Source organism: Rhineura floridana, chromosome 9 (assembly GCF_030035675.1).
Source record: "Rhineura floridana isolate rRhiFlo1 chromosome 9, rRhiFlo1.hap2, whole genome shotgun sequence".
Lineage (NCBI taxonomy): Eukaryota > Metazoa > Chordata > Lepidosauria > Squamata > Rhineuridae > Rhineura > Rhineura floridana.
This window is the reverse complement of record NC_084488.1, coordinates 88,800,607-88,818,653: the sequence shown is the minus strand read 5'-3', so window position 1 is coordinate 88,818,653 and position 18,047 is coordinate 88,800,607. Positions and strand designations below refer to the sequence as shown.

The window sequence follows — 18,047 nt, the reverse complement described above, 5'->3', positions numbered from 1 at the left end:
CCTATGGAAGCCTTTCTGGAGAGGCTGGTTTAATTTCCATGTTGATGTCTTTGGCCTTTTACACATTGTTTAAATAGATTATAGTTTAATGTGAATGAGCAGCGCACTGGTGCATATTGCCTAAATGTTACCTTGGGGCTCCTCTCTTACATCTATTGCACTGCAAATGAAACAAGCCAGAGTCTGGCTTATTGTTGCTTCTGAACCTCGGCTCATAGTTTGTTTCTTCCAAGCAAACCCACAAGCAGTAACCAAGGTTTGTTCTTGGCTTAGCAAACAAACCATGAGCCCAGGTTCAGATGGCACAAGTCAGACTCTAGCTTGTTTCATCAATGGTGTGCCATGGGAACTTTTGACCAGCGTATACCAGCACACATCTTGTTCACATTAAACCACAGTTTGTTTTAAACTATGGTTTAAAATGACGATTGTACTGACCCAGTGAGTGCCAGGCAAATATTTTTTTTATTTCCTTAGGCCTTCCAGCATGTCAACTGAGCTAATTTTTATTGATGCTATTTTATAGACTTTGGTGGTATTTACTTTTAACTATTTTGTTGTTTCTATTGTTTTTAAAAGTACATGTAAATTTACATATATATTGAATTTGTTTTTGTTTTGAATTAGAAAAAAATGAAAACTTTCTTGTGAGCAGCTCTGGGAGTTATTAAAGGGCAGTCTAAAAATAGCCTCAAATTAAATAAATAATTCAAATACTGATCTGAACTGGCTATTTCTATGTATGACATAAGCAACAGTCACTAGTGTCTCTGACAACACTTACCAGAAACCAGCATCAGCCTTTTTGGCATCTTTCAGCCCTGCAGATACTCGTAGGCCTAAAATAGCTCTGTAATTATATTGTAGTACACAAACTTAAATATTGTCTACAAGTGGTAGTTTATCATATTATACTGGTGTCACTTAATATGTGCGCTTAAAAGTTGGGGCAGGGATTGCATCAACTCTCATAACTCTTAGGAGTAAACAATGTAGCCAACAGTGAAATAATCTAGCAGTATCCTAACGAAGATTTATAATAAAATAATCCCTAGAATCACTTTATCAACCAACAAACAGTATAAAATTACAGTTTCCCTCAGGTTTATCTATCTCTATTTTCATACATATTTATGCCAAAAATTAGTTATAGTAAAGTTCTTGTTATTGTTAGATCCTCTGTGTGGCCTCTTCCTTCATGATACTTTTACTATAAGTGAACCATTAGACTTCAGAGTTGCAGCTAGACTGTGTAGGAGGAGATTAAGCATTTGCACTTTCCTTGCTGGTAGATAAGAAAGCTTTAATTTCTGAATGAACCAATAACCTAAGCAGCTGTACTCCCAATTGTTTTAAGGATGTTTTAAACATTGATGAGATATAGTTGCAAAAGCTTTTTAGCGGCATTTTGAGGAGAGAGCTCTTTTTAAGCCTTTAAAGTACCATAGACCTTTGCTGCTTAGTCTATAGCAAACTAACATGGCTACTATTGAGAACACAAATTCTATCTCAGATTATTGTGTTTTAAAAGTAAGTTACACAACTTCCTCAGATGTCAGTAGTAACAGGGCAGCTCTACTTCCACAGTTCTTGGAAAGTTGGACTTTAAGTATGTTGGAACTTGGCGTACTGTTTCCTTTTTGTCTGCTTCAGGCTGGGTGTTGCGCTCACAGAACCCTAATGTTCCTTCTTCAGTTCTGCTGCTCTTTCTGCTTGATGAACCGATGACAATTATGGCTTCTCTCTTGCGAATCTGAAAAGGGATTGAACCCAAACCAATGTGGCTTCTTTTGTGTTTTGTGTTTCTCCATTTTGCCCTCTGTTTGGGGAAGGGAACCTCACTAACACTGTCACACATACATGCCACTTTACAAGCATGTACAAGTCAACCTGCAATTCCTAAACTGCCTTAACTTGAAACCATGTCCTGAATTGGGAGCAGGGAGGTGTGCTTCCTTCTTTCATCAAGAAACTGGCTGTGAGCTTTGCACAGTCTCTCAGGTGCCTTTTCTTTGGCTTGCTTTACCTCTCCTATTTCCTTGGTTTCCATTTTCTTCTTCCTTGCTGCTTGCTTCTCTTCCACTCCACCATCCTTTGCCATCTTGTCCTGGTGCTGCGGTGATGGAGAGACAAGAGAGAAGAAGAAGAAACCACCAGCCAGTGTGCAGTGACCCCCCCTAAATTTCTAGGAGTGAGGGGGCAGGAGGGACAATGTGGCCAGCCAGAAACAATACTGGGCCACACTTTGGGGCTGCAGCCCACAGTTTGAGAAGTACTATTCTAGATGAAAAGTCACTACTCAATTCAATTACTGGATCAAAAAGGTTGGATCAAGATTTCCTACTATCTAAGCTTTTCTCACAGATAAGCCTAGGAGCAATCCTTCTTTAGGGTCACACTGTATACAATAATAGAGTGGAACAAAGCTTTGTTGTAGATTTGTAGCCAATCCCTTGGAAGCCTCAGAGACAAAAACATTCGAAAGCAATTTAGATGAAAATGACAACAATGGAACCTTGAATGTGGTAGATCAGATTCAAAAGTTGTATGGAAACATAATCTGAAATGTAGTTTACTTCCCAAAATGGCAGAGTTAGAAGTTAATATGTGGTTTGCTTCCTTGTTTCTAAATAAACTAGAATTTATTTTATGTTCAAAAACATTTAAAAATATCACCCCAAAACAATTTTTAAAACCTTATTAGGAAATGTCAGTTGCAAAAAGAGAAGAAGGAAAAGGGAAAGTCAGTTTGGTACAATACTGGAAAAACTATCTAGTTGCTTCAGATAGTGTTCCTTCAGGATATAAAACAAGATGATTTAAAATTCAAATCAAATAAGTAAATAGAAAATTAATGCGGAGGATTTAACTTTTTTTAAAAAAACCCACATAAATTGCATTTTGAATAACATAGTAACATACAAGTGAGTGTTAACAGTTGATACTGTGGTTTCATTACTTGTGGTCTTCTTCTCAAGGAATTCTATCAGGATAGGCTCTCCTGAAGCAAATGTAGATTGATCCAAAAGAGTGGACTGATATATCATTTCATCTGCTTTTTATCAAGTATTTCTAAAAAAAAATAACATATCCACTATGGTCATAGTTTTGACCAGAAGCAAGTAGCAAGTTTCTTAAGTCTGATTACATATATATTAAACTATTACACTCCCCTGCCCTTCACAACAGACTTAGGACACAATCCAGTTCATATTTACACTGGGCTGAGGGGAGTTGCGAATATGGCAGACCCCCAGCTGAGCCAGCAGGTTTCTGACTCAGTCGGGCTCCACTAGCAGAAGCCCCTCACCCCGGCTGAGCTGCAGCAGAGCCAAGACCCTGTTGGCTCAGCCGGGGGTCTGCCAGGGAAGCCCAGCCTGGCAGAAGGCCAAAAAAAGGGGCATCTGGGGGGTGTCAGTGGAGGGGCCGATTGGGGGGAAGGCTTATGCAACATCCAACTCCCATTCAGGGCGCTCCTGAAGGTCCCAATCTGGGCCAAAGTTACACCAAGAAAAAGAAAATAATTACAATGGAAGTCTATGGAGAGTGCATATTTCCCAGTAGGTATATTCGTGAGAGCCGACGTTTACTTTTCAGTCCCCGTGCACAGCTTCTGGCTGAGTTTGTGTTCAGCAGCTCAGAGGCTTCTGAACAATAATTGTGGACCTTCCCACCGGCTTCCCATGAGTTGGATTGCTTTGCCTACTTGCCTCAAGCCTCTGCTGTCTCCTTTAATCATTATGATGCAAAGCACTTTTTTCCTCCCTAAGACTCAGGAACGTATAAATAAATCTTAAATATCTAGCAAAAATTAACATAATAAATATCACTGACACATGAAAGATTTATCCGCATTTTATATAGTTTTCATATAATTCTCAAATTATGCCTGTTACTACATGTAATTGGGTGAAGTTCTGCTCATTCAGATACTCTTTAAAGATGCTCTTATTTTTCAATAAACCTATTATCTGTCTGCTTTTTCTTACTGTAACAATATTAATTTAGCAATGCATGTCACATTGCTCATGCTCATGTACTGAGCGTCAGTGTGGTGTAGTTGTTGGAATGTTGGTCTATGACCTGAAAGACCAGGATTCAAATTCCCATTCAGCTATGAAACTCACTGGGTGACCTTGGGCCAGATACTGTGTCTCAGCCTAACCTACCACACAGGGTTGTTCTGAGGATAAATGGGGAGAGGAGAACCATATACATCACCTTGAGCTCCTGGGAGAAAAGTGGTGTATAAGTTTGGGCCAAGTTCTAGTTTTGGTGTACAAAGTCCTATACAGCTCGGGACCAGGATACCCGAAAGATCGTCTTACCCCTTATATACCCAGCTGATCACTGCGTTCTGCAGGTGAGGGCCTCCAGATACCATCTTATCAGGAGCTTCATTCTGTACAATATAGGAAACGGACCTTTAGTGTGGTGGCACCTACCCTGTGGAATTTCCTCCCCTTAAATATTAGGCAGGCATCATCTCTGCTATCTTTTTGGCGCCTTTTGAAGACTTTCCTCTTCCAACAAGCCTTTTAAGTTGAGACCAATCCCAGTCTGCGTCTGTGTTAGAACTGCTTTTAATATGTGTTTTAATATCTTTAATCCTTTTTTAAAAGATGTTTTAAAAGTTTTTTTCTAATGTTTTTAATGTTGTTTTGTTTTAAAGTATTTTAAGGTATTTTTATGATGTTTTAAAGTGTTTCTAGTGTTTCTGTTTGCTGCCCTGGGCTCCTGCTGGAGGGAAGGGCGGGGTATAAATAAAATAATAAATAAATAATAAATGTAAAAATAAATAAGGCCTGTCATTACAGGGCCAGCCTTATAAGCTCTTACTACCTATCATTACATTTGCATGGTGAGGACCCAGTGATTTGACCTCACCCATTGATGTCAGGCCTTTCAGTATTACAGCAGTACTGTGGGATGAACTTGTGGGAAAGTGGCTTTTATGCTGCTACTGTAATGTCTAAAAGCCACCATGATAACACAAAAAAACCCATAACTTTTGCCAGCAATCACACAGTTATTAATAGGTATGGAAGTGTTCTTCAGGTCTGGACATCAACAAGCTTTCCATTATCCTTTGTTTAAGGAAACTATTTAAGAGAAATACCTAATTCTCACTGAATGGTCAGGGACATACTGCTAAAGCCACATAATCTCTCTTTTGTCAAGAACTGGCCACTTTGGGAAAAAGCTACAGAAATGATTCTAAATGAAAGGAATGGTGTAAAAACTAGAGCTCTCCACTCCTCCACCTTGCCATTTACCTACATAATGAAAACCATTTAAAGACAATGTGTTATTCTGAAAAATGATAATCATCCAGCCCAGGTCAGCTTTTGTAATGCATCATATATAAAAAGGAGGTATATGTGGAAAATAACCTCTATATCACAGCTGGTGTAAGCCTTCAAATTGAATTTTCCGAAACAACTTTTTGTAATTGCATTCCAGAATGCTTTAATAGCTGTAGCGTTCTACTTGACTAGTCAGTGAAAGGATAGAGTATCAATGAATCCTGCAGAATAAAGCACTGGTAAATATGGTTAAGTTGTTAACATAGTTATTACAGTCTCCACTTCCTGATTAGTGAGAAGTTCCAGAGTATCACTTTAATTTCCTTTGGATGAGCAGCCACTGAAGACATATGGCATCTCTGCAATATTTGCTTTACTTGCAAATGTACAAGCAGAGCACACTAGGGTTGCCAGGTTCTTGGCCTGAGACTGTTCCTGTATCTTTAGGAGACAAGAAAGTCAGCCAAGTGCAGGTGTTCTTGCAACCCTGTAATGGGAAAAACCACAAGGTGGAATTCTCCCTTTCCTCTGCACAACTTTTAAAGATACAGAAGACCTCTTGGAGGCTGGGCCTGGCAACTAAGAGGTCTTCTGTATCTTTAAAAGTTGTGCAGAGGGAAGGGAGAATTCCACCTTGTGGTTTTTCCCATTACAATGTTGCAGGAACACCTGCACTTGGCTGTCTTTCTCTTCTCCTAAAGATACAGGATCAGTCTCATGCCATGAACCTGGCAACCCTAGAGCACACACAATGCAAAAAACACTTTCAAGCAAGATGGCAGATCTCCTATCCTGCTGCATCATTCCAGAAAGAAAATAAGGAGTGCATATGTGTGATTCCTACGAAATTGCAGCTGCTTTGTTTCTCTTCCAGTCCTCCTCCTGCAGCTGTGAGCTAGGCTGTGGTTTGGCTTAGTGTGTATTAATCAATAAAAACCTTGGCAACAGCTCATAGTTTGGAGCAAGAAAAGCCATGCGCTGACATTCAGACAGCATGCTAAGCCAAACCATGGCTTACCTCACAGCAGCAGCAGGAGGACCAGAAGACAAGCGAAGCAGCCATGAGCTCCTCTTTGGGAACCTGCACACGTGCATGTTTGTGCTAAGGCTTCTTGCAGTATTATGCCTTTTTAAAACGTTAAATTAATTAATGATAATAAAAATGCTGATTTTAAGCAGGGTGATTCATACATTTAGTGAGAACTGAGAGGATTATATGGATGGGTAACTTCTGAGAGCTCGTATGACTCAAGAGATGAAAGTGTTTTTCTCCCCTTCATCAAGGAATCAGAAATATTCTTTCTCTGTCTTGAAGGTCTAAGTAGTTTACTATGTTATTAAAGTTTGGGATTACCTTTTTTGCAGACAACTTGGAAATTTTGGCAAATGAATAAATACTGAAATAGTGTTACCAAAATAATACCTGATCATTCTGATTTGGACTATATAATGTAGAATGTATTAGAACTCTTTGTAACCCATCCATCCATTGCAATCACAATGGTCAGGGCGGCTTACAACAACAAACTCTTTAGCCATATAACAATATAAGCGAGATAGAGTTTCAGCATCCTATTTATATTTTGTGTGGTTAGAAGATCAGGAACATGCTGCCAACTCTCATATATCCTTGCTGTTTCACCTCTTCCATCCCACATACATTCTCCCTTTTTATGATTTGCTTCATCCATGGTCTAGTGGTATATCTCCATTGGGCCAATCCAGTTTTCATAGAATCAGAATAGTGGAATTGGAAGGGGCCTATAAGGCCACGGAGACCAACCCCCTGCTCAATACAGGAATCCAACTTAAAGCATAGTTTAAAGCATAGCTAGCATGGGGAGGGGTTATGGCTCAGTGACAAAGGCACATACTTTGCATGTAAAACACCCACACCCAGTCCCTAGGAGGAGATGGCAATGGAGTTGTGTAGGCCGGGTAACTTAGTGTGGCTGGCTTCTCAATGGCAAGTGTCACTGCAACCAAGGGGGAGCTGCAAAGTGCAGGGAGCTCAGTGTGGTGTGGATGCAGCAGCAGGAGTGTTGGATTGGGTCTGCTGCCACACCCCTACCATGCTGACCTCCCCATGTCTTGCCCCCCCCTCTCATTAAGAGCAGCAATGCTTGACATTGGGGAGCCAGGTGCACAAAATCACCCTGTCTGTGCTGCCCTGCACTAGACGAGTCTGGTTGCTGACTGTACAAGTAAAATTAAAATTTATGTTTTTGGCATGGTTGTATTTGTAAGACCATGTTTAAAAGCTTTCATGTTTTGAAAGCATTTGTCAGCATGGAGAATTTAGGCGGTCACTGTGTTTAATATTGGGTAGATAGTGTAATTTACACTGTCTAGAACTGTATTGTGTTTGTGAGTCAAACTTTCACTGTGTTCCAGGAAAACTGCACAAAGGCAGTATTTGTTCTGCTTCTTATGTGACTTGACTGATTCAGTTCCAGGCAAGTTCACTGAGGCTATTTGACACAGAAAAAGGAACTATTTTAATGGGGAATAGTCAGACCAGCTGGTTTGCAAAATGTATAGTAAAAACATAGATAAAGAAAAGATTTTTCCATTAACACATTTAGCCTAATTATTTTAAAACATTTTTTAAAATGCAATAAATGTGTACAGATGAAATGTAATTCATTAGAACATTATTATAATATAATGAGTTTGAAAGTTCAGGGGAACTTTTAACATATATTTTTATATGTAAGGCTTCAATCCTATATATATTTCCTTAGGAACCAGCCTTGAGTACAGTGGGATTTAGCTGAGGAAGGGCTGTAGCTCAGTGGCAGAGCATCTGCACTGTATGCAGAAAGTCCCAGGTTCAACCCAGGTAGGGCTGTGAATATCCCCTCTCTGAAACCCTGAAGAAGTGCTGCCAGTCACTGTAGACATACTAAGCTAAATGGACTTTTAGTTTGAGGCAGCTTTCTGTGTTCCTATCTCTGAGTACACATGCATAGGATTGTGTAGTATGACTGTTATTTTGTAGGTTTTGTGGCTTTGGGAGTATTGTACCCCCCCACCTGTATTCCTTATTCAAAAAGCTATGCTGCATAATTATTGAAGTGTTCATCAACCAGCGACATTGTGAGTTGGTTTAGTATCTATGTTTCCCATATATGAATAAATCACATTTCCATAATGAGCCTTTTGGCAGCTCCAACTCGTGGGACTTTTTTGTACCTTTTAACACTATCCAAAATTTAGCCTCACTGGTGCCACTGAGGTTAGGTTGAATTTAACTCTCAGGCTGCTTCCACAAGTCATTTTGGTGGGCTCTAGTAGGTGACCCTACAGCCATACGATCCTGAACAAGCCCGATCTCACCTGATCTTGGAAGGTAAGCAGGGTCAGGCCTGGTTAGTACTTGGATGGGAGACCGCCTGGGAATACTGGCTGCCATAGGCTTAGAGGAAGGCAATGTAAACCACCTCTGAATACCATGAAAACCCTATGAATATGTCCAAAAAGATTCATAGGGTCACCATAAGTCGCAATTGACTTGAAAGCATGTAACAACAAAGTAGGTGACCAAAAAAGAAGGAAATATCTTAATTTTGGGGACCATTCCTCTGAATGTAGTTTGCGATGGTTGGGACTTCTGATTAAGAGCACGGGTCATCCAAAATGTAATTAATGTGAAAAAATTCCCAGAGAAATAAAATAAAGCAGCTTTCGAAGTGCTTCACACTTGCAAGATCTTGTTGCCCTTTTATCTTTTTCTCCCATAGAGTGTGGTCTTCAGCTAAAAAGTGAAATGATACAAGAAAAACATTAATAGGATTTGAATCTTTCTTATCCTTAAAATATTATAAATAATCTAATGCCAAAAAGTGACTCTTTTGACAATCTAATTCGAGCCACAGAGGCAAAACATGTAACCTTGGCACTTCATGCAGGCAGTGATTATACATCACTCTGATGGATGACCTTAATAGGGAGAGGGACAAGGGGAGTGTGACCTTCCTTTTTCTGCTCAGTTTCTCCATGGCTATTGATACATTGACCATAGTATCTTTCCTGGACTGGCTTTGTGGGATGGGTGTCAGTTAGGGGCACTGTTTTGTGGTGGTTCCAGTCCTACCTGCAGGGTTGTTTCCAGCCCCTTAGCATTTGTATTGGGGTGCTGCAGGGCACTGTTTTGTACCCAATGCTATTTATATCTATGTGAAGCCATTGGGAGCAGTGCTGGTGCCAGGCTATTTTGCGCCCTAGGCAAGGCTAACTACTTGCACCCCCCCAAATGGCTAACTTCAATTTACAAAAACAGATGTCTTTTAGAAAAAATGAAAATCACAAAACTTGAAAATGCTAAATTTATTTTAGTTGCATTTTCCCAAGGGTTAAAAAAACTAATCTGTATAAAACTGTGCTCCTCAAAGGTCAGTACTGCGCCCCTCTGATGTCTGCGCCCTAGGCGGCTGCCTAGTTGGCCTAATGATAGCACCGGCCCTGATTGGGAGCAATCATTAGGGGATCTGAAGCAGTTTCATCAGTATGCTGATAACATGCAGATCTATTTCTCCATAACATCTGAATTGGAAGTGGTTGTGCAGCCTCTGGACGAGTATCTGGTGACAGTGATGGGCTGGATGTGGGCCAATAAACTGAGTTTCAACCCTAGGAAAACAGAGGCCTTGTCAGCGAGTGGTTCCCATGTCTGGAAGATAGGTCAGTTCTCTGTCCTGGATAGATTGCACTCCATCTGAAAAAAAAGGGATGTTCGTGGATCCATCGTTGTCACTTGAGGCACAGGTGACCTCAGTGGCTAGGAATGCCTTTTATCAGCTTCAGTTGGTCAGACAGCTATGGCCATTCCTAGAGTGAGATAGCTTGGCCACTGTGGTCTTGGCATTTGTAACCTCAAGACTGGATTACTGCAATGCACTCTTAGATGGGCTTCCTTGGGCATAACATGAAAGCTGCAGTTGGTGCAGCATCTGGTCTGTTGACTGGGGTACTGCATTGACACCTTTGCTAAGGGAACTGCACTCACTTCTGATATGCTACTGGGTGTAGTTCAGGATTTTGCTTTTAACATTTAAAGCCAGGGACCAGGTTACCCGAAGGACTGCTTCTCTCTCTATATCTCTGTCTGGAAACTGCACTCCTCAGATGGGGCACTGCTGAGATCACCTGGAGGTGCACCTGGAGGTGCACTTAGGTTTTACTAGAAACCAGGCTTTTAGTGTTGTAGCTCCATCCCTCAGGAATCCATTTATCAGCTGAAATTAGACAGACACCTAGCATCCTGATGTTTATGTGCCTACTGAAGACATTTTTGTTTACGGAGGCATTTCCTGAAGTGTGACCTGTTCATTTATGGAATATTAGTTATACATATGTAGAAATGGTTTTATTTCACGTAGCAGATAGGCCATTCCTTTGATCATATTTCAAATGTAGAATTTCTCATAAGAAATCTTTTTAGAGCATAGCATGTAGTTTGGAGGCTCTTTTTATTCAAAGAGTGTAGCTCTTGGCAGGACTGGTGTGTCATTAGACAGAATGAGACTGCCTCAGCTGGCAGATGCTAGAGATGTGGGAGATAGATAGGACAGACCTCCTGCCACACTCCCTGAGCCCCCTCAGTCATTCCCCTCTGACAGAGGACAGATGCCATATAGCTTGTCATGAGCCCCCTAAGTCAGCCTGCTGGTGTGGTAGAGGACACTGTCCCATTGCCAGTGTTAAAGTGAGATTCAACTGCCAGTCAAATAAGGTTCTGTACATAGAATGAGTGGTGCCATCTCATCCTTTGCCTCAGGCAGTAAAATGTCTTGGGCTCCTGGCTCTTGTTTCTCAGTACTAAAGAGTACTTCAAAGCTCAAAAGCATGCATAGTCTTGCCAATAGAAAGTGGTCCAATGCAAGGATAAGCAATTTTATTGTATGTGTTGGGTGAAGACTATGTGCTTTAAATTTATCACAATTCCCTGTAGTTTCTAGTAAGATTGTTATAGGTTTTGCTAGAATGTTGGACTAGGACTGACAAGCATAATGCAGTTGAGGAGGCCCACAGGAAGAAAACAAAAGGACACTGTTGGCAGGGTTTCTATGCTTAATCAGTGGATCAGATGCACATGTGAAATCAGGAAAGAAGGAATCTCAACCATCCGCCATTCTATGAAGTAACCACAGGGCAGCTGCAATTACCATGTAGAGAGCACCTTTTTACTTATCCACATGATAAATGCAGCTTTCCTGTGGTTATTTTCCACCCACAGTGTAGCATGTATTTAAACCCCTTGGGAGAGTTCAAATGAGGAGCCATGCTTGGCATTACAGAGGGGGAGCAGAATGTTGCCCAAGGAAAGCAGCTACCATGGGAGGATAGCAGGAGGGGATGCTCCAAAAGTGCATTTCGGTGTTTTGCCTTCTCAGGGTCAGAAAGTTCTTGTTCTGCTCATTGCAGTACTTTGTTCAGAGCATGTGGTTTTACAAAATGAGTGTACAGGCCTGTAGCCAGCCTAAAAGCTTTTTGGGGGGGGGATGTAGGGGGGACATTCTTCTGTAATAAATTTAATTATTTAATTTTTGTAAAAAAAAAAAATAAGGGGACATAAAATGTTTAGGGAGGCCATGTCCCCTAGCCTCGCTAACTAGGGTCTGCATTCTTCCCCCAATATTCCTTATGAATTTCCACCCCTTTGCCTCTTATTCATTATTAATTTCTACTCCATTTTCCCATTTCAAATCCCTTATTTTTCCCTTCCTCTCTTATTTCCCTATTAATTTTCACCCCATTCCAATCCCATATTAATTGCTACCCCTTTCCCCCTTATTCCCATATTAATTTATTAACACCCCCCCCACTCTCCGGTAATTATTGTTCAGTTTATTTAGAAAGCATTGACTGCTGAGCTGAAAACACCTTGTCTTCCCCTCCTACCTCCAGAGTTCATCAATTTGCTAAGAAAGCGCCAGTCTTTGAACTAAAAGCAGCCACCTTCCTCCCTCTCCAGCAGTTATTGAATTTATGTTTGGTTGTTTGTTACCCAGTTGCTGAGAGAGGCATCCCTGTTCCCACAAGCAATGCTCTGCACTTTTTCAAATTAAATTCTTTGTATTTTAAAAGTTGCCCCCTGTCACCCACCATGATTGCTTTGGTTTGGTTTACTCTCTCTAGATTGCTCTCTAAGCAATTGACTGTCAGATTACTGCTCTCAGGACTGATTGACTGATCGTGTAAGCACCTGAAGCATCAGCCAGATCCTCAATAGTGCTAGTGGTGGCACTAGCAGAAAACAGGCAACAAAGAGGTGAATGCAGGGCTGTGTAGACACCATACATTTAAAGCACATTATTCTCTCCAAGGAATTCTGTAGTTTGTTAAGGGAGCTGGGAATTGTGACTCTTTGAGGGGTAAACTACAATTTTTAGGATTATTTGAGGAAAATAATGGGCTTTAAATGTAAGGTATGTACAGAGTGCAGGTGAACGTACAGAGACCTCCAGAAGAGCTCTGAATGTGGATGTAAACAGCAGCAGAAGCTGTTACAGAAACAAACATTGATTTGAGGGGTGGGGAAAGGAATTGGGCTCATAAATATCCAAAAGTAGCAGTTCAGCACTCAGGCAACACCAGAAAAAATGCAGAAGATCAAAAACCACTTGATTTTTTTACAAAGTAATGTCACTGAAAAATCTTTTTTTGGGGGGAGGAATCTGGAGCCAGCTGTGGATCCACCTGATCGTTGTTCCATCCAGCCCACATTTAGCTAGCTTGCTAATCAGAATATCATGGGGCACTTTGTCAAGAGCTTTTGCTGAAGTCGAGATATATTATGTCCACAGCATTTCCACAGTCTACAAGGGAGGTTATTCGATTAAAAAATGAGATAAGATTAGTTTGGCAAAATTTGTTCTTCATAAATCCGTGTTGGCTCCTAGTAATCACTGCATTGTTTTCAAGGTGCATACAGATTGACTGCTTTATAATCTGCTCCAGAGTTTTTCCAGGGATTGATGTTAGGCTGACTGGTCTGTAGCTCCCCAGTTCCTCCTTTTTGCCCTTTTTGAAGATAGGGACAACATTAGCTCTCCTCCAGTCATCCGGCACTTCACCAGTCCTCCATGATTTCGCAAAGATAATAGAGAGCGGTTCTGAGAGTTCTTCAGCCAGTTCCTTCAATACTCTAGGATGCAGTTTATCGGGCCTTGCCAATTTGAACTCATTCAAAGTGATTAGGTATTCCTTGACTGTTTGTCTGTCAAGCTCAAGCTCTAATCCTGCCCCTTCTACTTCATGTTCCCAGGAGGGTCATAGACCCTTTTTTAGGAAAAGACTGAGCCAAAGTAGGAATTGAGCACTTCTGCCTTTTCTTTGTCATCTGTTATCATTTTGCCATCCTCATTGAGTAGCTGTGCCACCATTTCTTTTCTCTGTCTTTTACTATGGACATACCTGAAGAAAGCTTTTTTGTTGCTTTTAGCATCCCTTGCTAACCTCAGCTCATTCTCAGCTTTAGCCTTCCTGACGCCATCCCTGCAATTCCGTGATACCTGCCTGTACTTTTCCTTTGTGGCCTTACCTTCTTTCCACTTCCTGTATGTGTCCTTTTTTGTTTTGTTTTCAGGTCATCTCTAAGCTTTTTGTGAAGCCACATTGGCTTCTTCTGCTGTTTCCCCCCTTTTTTCCATGTTGGAATTGCTTGCCACTGCGCTTTTAGAATTTCCTTTTTTAGAAACTCCCACCCATCTTGAACTCCTTTTCTCATTAGGATGGCTTGCCATGGAACCATACTTACAATTGTTCTGAGTTTATTGAAATCAGCTTTCCTGAAGTCCAGGGTGCGCGTATGGCTACTCTCAGCTTTTGCTTCTGTTAAAATCAAGAATTCAAGTATGGTGTGGTCACTTTCCCCCAGAGTTCTCATAACTGCCACTTCATCCACCAAATCATCTTTGTTGGTTAGAATCCAGTCCAGGATAGCTGATCCTCGGGTTGCTTCCTCCACTTTCTGTAGGAGAAAGTTATCTCCAACACAAGTCAGAAATTTCTTGGAGGGGCCGTGTTTGGCAGAATTTGTCTCCCAACAGATATCGGGATAATTGAAGTCCCCCATTACTACTACATCATGTCTCCTTGAAATATTGGCAATTTGCTTTTCAAAAGTTACATTCTCATCTTCTCCTTGATTGGGTGGTCGGTAGTAGACTCCAAGCACCACATTCCTTTTATTACTTGCCCCATTAATTTTAATCCAGATACTCTTGGTGGAGCTACCAAGCTCATCTTCCTAAATTTCTGTGCAGGGATATATATTTTTAACATATAGCGCGACTCCATCTCCCTTTTTATTCCTTCTGTTCTTTTTGAACAAGTTATATCCTTCATTTGCTGTATTCCAGTCATGGGAGTCATCCCACCAAATTTCAGTTATACCTATCAAGTCGTAATTGCCCTCCTGTATTAAGAGTTCAAATTTGTCCTGCTTGTTTCCCATGCTCTGTGCATTAGTATACAGACATCGAAGACCATGTGATTTATGGCTTGGCTTCCTTACTACATTTTTCTGAGGACTGTTACTGGGCCCTATTAGAGCCGATCCCTCTGTTCCCGTTACTGTGCACAAGCCTTCATCAGTCGTTACCACCAAGTTTACGTCTCCCTCTCCCTTAGGATTCAGTTTAAAGCCCTCCTGATGAACTTCTCCATGCTATGGCCAAACACATTCTTCCCAGTCCTTGTGAGATGCAACCCATCACTTGCCAGCAGTCCATCTTCCAGGAAGTATAGCCTGTGGTCCCAGAATCCAAATCTTTTTCTTCGGCACCACCTTAGTAGCCATTCATTCACATGGAGTATTTTTCTTTCCCTTTCTACTCCTAAGTACTGGAAGGATGGATGAAAAAACTATCTGGGCCCCAAAGTCCTTGAGTTTCCTTCCCAGAGCTTCATAGTCTGATGTGATTTCTTCATAGCTCCGTTTGGCAGTATCATTTGTTCCCACGTGGATGAGGAGAAAGGGATACCTGTCAGTGGGCTTGATAAGTGATGGCAACCCTTCCATCACATCTCTAATCCGTCCTCTCGCTCGTTGTCACATGGGGTCTCCTGTCATTCTTCCACCACAGACTATCATCCAGTCTCATCCTTGAGTGGTTGAAAGCGGTTCCATAGTTCCACTGGTGAAGGGTGTCTTCTAGCTCTTCTGCTCCTGTCACCCTTTCCCATGACGTTTCTTCCACTTCGTTGCTCTTCTCCAAAGCAGGCTCCTCTTCTGCTACCTCATGCTGTTGCTCTTCCACCTCCACTTCTCTTTGCTGCTGTTGTTCCAGTGATCTGTCTAAGAACTCTTCATCTTCTCTTACAGTCCTCAGTGTGGCCACCCACTATTCCAGGCCTCTCACTTTTTCTTCTTTCCCTTTCTACTTCTCTTCTAAGTACTGGAAGGATGGGCGAAAAAATTATCTGGCCCCAAAGTCCTTGAGTCTCCTTCGCAGAGCTTCAAAGACTGATGTGATTTCTTCATAGCTTCGTTTGGCAGTATCATTTGTTCCCACATGGATGAGGAGAAAGGGATACCTGTTGGTGGGCTTGATGAGTGATGGCAACCCTTCCGTCACATCTCTAATCCATCCTCCTGGTAGACAGCATACCTGGCGAGTCCACGGATCTTCTCGGCATACTTGGGTTTCAATCCCACGCAGTAGGGAGTCTCCCACTACTAGTACTCTTCTTGTTGTGGGGTGTGGTTTCATTGCCCCTGCTTGATTGAGCTTCAGCCTCTTGCTGGTTGTCGCATGGGGTCTCATCCAGTCTCATCCTCGAGTGGTTGAAAGCGGTTCCATAGTTCCACTGGTGAAGGGTGTCTTCTAGCTCTTCTGCTCCTGTCACCCTTTCCCACGGAGTTTCCTCCACTTCGTTGCTCCTCTCCAAAGCAGGCTCCTCTTCTGCTACCTCATGCTTTTGCTCTTCCACCTCCACTTCTCTTTGCTGCTGTTGGTCCAGCGTTCTGTCTAAGAACTCCTCATCTTATAGTTCTCAGTGTGACCACCTGCCGTTCCAGGCCTCTCACTTTTTCTTCCAGCAATGCCACGAGCTTGCACTTGTTGCACGTGTATGCCATGTTGTTCTCAGGCAAGAAAACAAACACGGCACACTCCTTGCAGGTCACAACCACTGGAGCATCCTTCCAATTCATTCTCTCTTCTACCTTTTGTTTCTTTCTAACTACTTGTCTTGGAGTGGCCTGTGCTTTGTCCTGTCCTACTTCAGGGTAAACTTGAGAGTTCCACTGGTATGTGCTGCACTGTACAAGGGGAATTAGTAAAAAAAATTTTTTAGGGACCTCCCCCTTGACCTCCCCTGTCGAACTCCTTTGTCAAACTCCTGTTTGCTCTGCCCATTTGCTCGCTCTCTGAAGCTGGCTTGTTTATATGTCCTCACCTGTAGACCAACTGAGACAGCTCCCTCTGCTCTGCTCTGTTAGGAGTCAGGAAACAGAATGATTTCACAGAATCCACTCTGGGCGACGTACAAGATAAAACAATACATTAAAACATTAAAATTTAAAACCATAACAGTAAGAAACCTAACCCACCCCAAAAGCCTGCCTGAAGAGCCAGGTCTTCAAGGCCCGGCGGAAGCTTATCATAGAATTTATCATTAAATCTTTATTTCTTTTTCAGTGTTAGTAGTTCTTTCTCACAGCTTACAAATACCCCAACAGGGAATCAACACAGTAATGGAAATCCAACTTAATTTGGATTCATGGATTAATTACATGAATTTTGGGAACAGGTTAATTTTATATGTCGGGTAGCCAGCGTGTTGCTCTCTAGAGATGATTGGACTTCCATTGGCCATTGGGTGTGCTGGCTGGGGCTGATGTCCATCAGCTCCTGGAGCACATCAAGCTGGCTACCCCTGTTCTGTGCCCTGCCCAGACATAATTTAGGTGGATTTATTCAGCTTGCCGTGGCTTCCCAAATGAGGTAGTGAAGCTCATTCTAGTAAACTGTAATGAACACTAATAGCTAATAAATGTTAGTATAACTTACTTTGGGCATGTTAGGAGCATATGGCATTTGGTTGTCAGTTGAGCTAATGGTGTACTTTGTTAGAAGAAACAGTTCATCATTTTGGAACAACTGAAAGCAGAAAAAAAGGAAATATAAATGGGGACACATTTACTCAGTTTATTTAGTTTGTTAACGAGAAATGTCTTGCTCACCACCTTCTTGTGATTTCCTCTGGGCTAGTAGAACTAGGGGTGACAAATAGAATTCCATTGCTCCTGTTTGCTCCAAGAGTGCACTAAGGGTGTGTACTTTCTCTACCTATAGTGTTTCACTCAAGTCCCTTGAGATATTGCGTCTGGAGGTAAATGGGAGTAGGATCCAGAAGTCCATCCTTCAGCTTCCACCCCAAGCCTTGCCTACTATTGTGCTGAGTCTTCCCCAGGGCTATAGTCAGATCAAAATGGTGGAGACTGTTCAGGGGCATGAAGTGTTATACTGAGTTAAAGGTATATATACTCATAATTGTGTGTGTAGCAAGAACTGTAAGATCATAAGAAAATGAAATGCAGAGAAGTATGGATAGTGATAATTACATACTTAACGATGGTAATCACAAAACAGTTTTTAATGACACAGACATCCTGGCATTAGTAAGCCAATTAAAACACTCTTATATATTTCTAAACAGCAGTTTTGAATATACACACAAGAGATTGGTTTATATTTATCCTGGTAACAGCATACAGCTGCTATGTAGCTC

The 18,047-nt window shown here is 41.6% G+C and overlaps 1 protein-coding gene and 1 pseudogene across 1 annotated transcript in view; both read left to right on the top strand.

Moving 5' to 3' along the window:
• ANK2 (ankyrin 2) overlaps nucleotides 1–18,047 on the top strand; it is a 568,387-nt gene that overhangs the window by 82,598 nt on the left and 467,742 nt on the right. The window lies entirely within an intron of this gene.
• LOC133364675 (5S ribosomal RNA) lies at nucleotides 8,608–8,726 on the top strand (annotated as a pseudogene).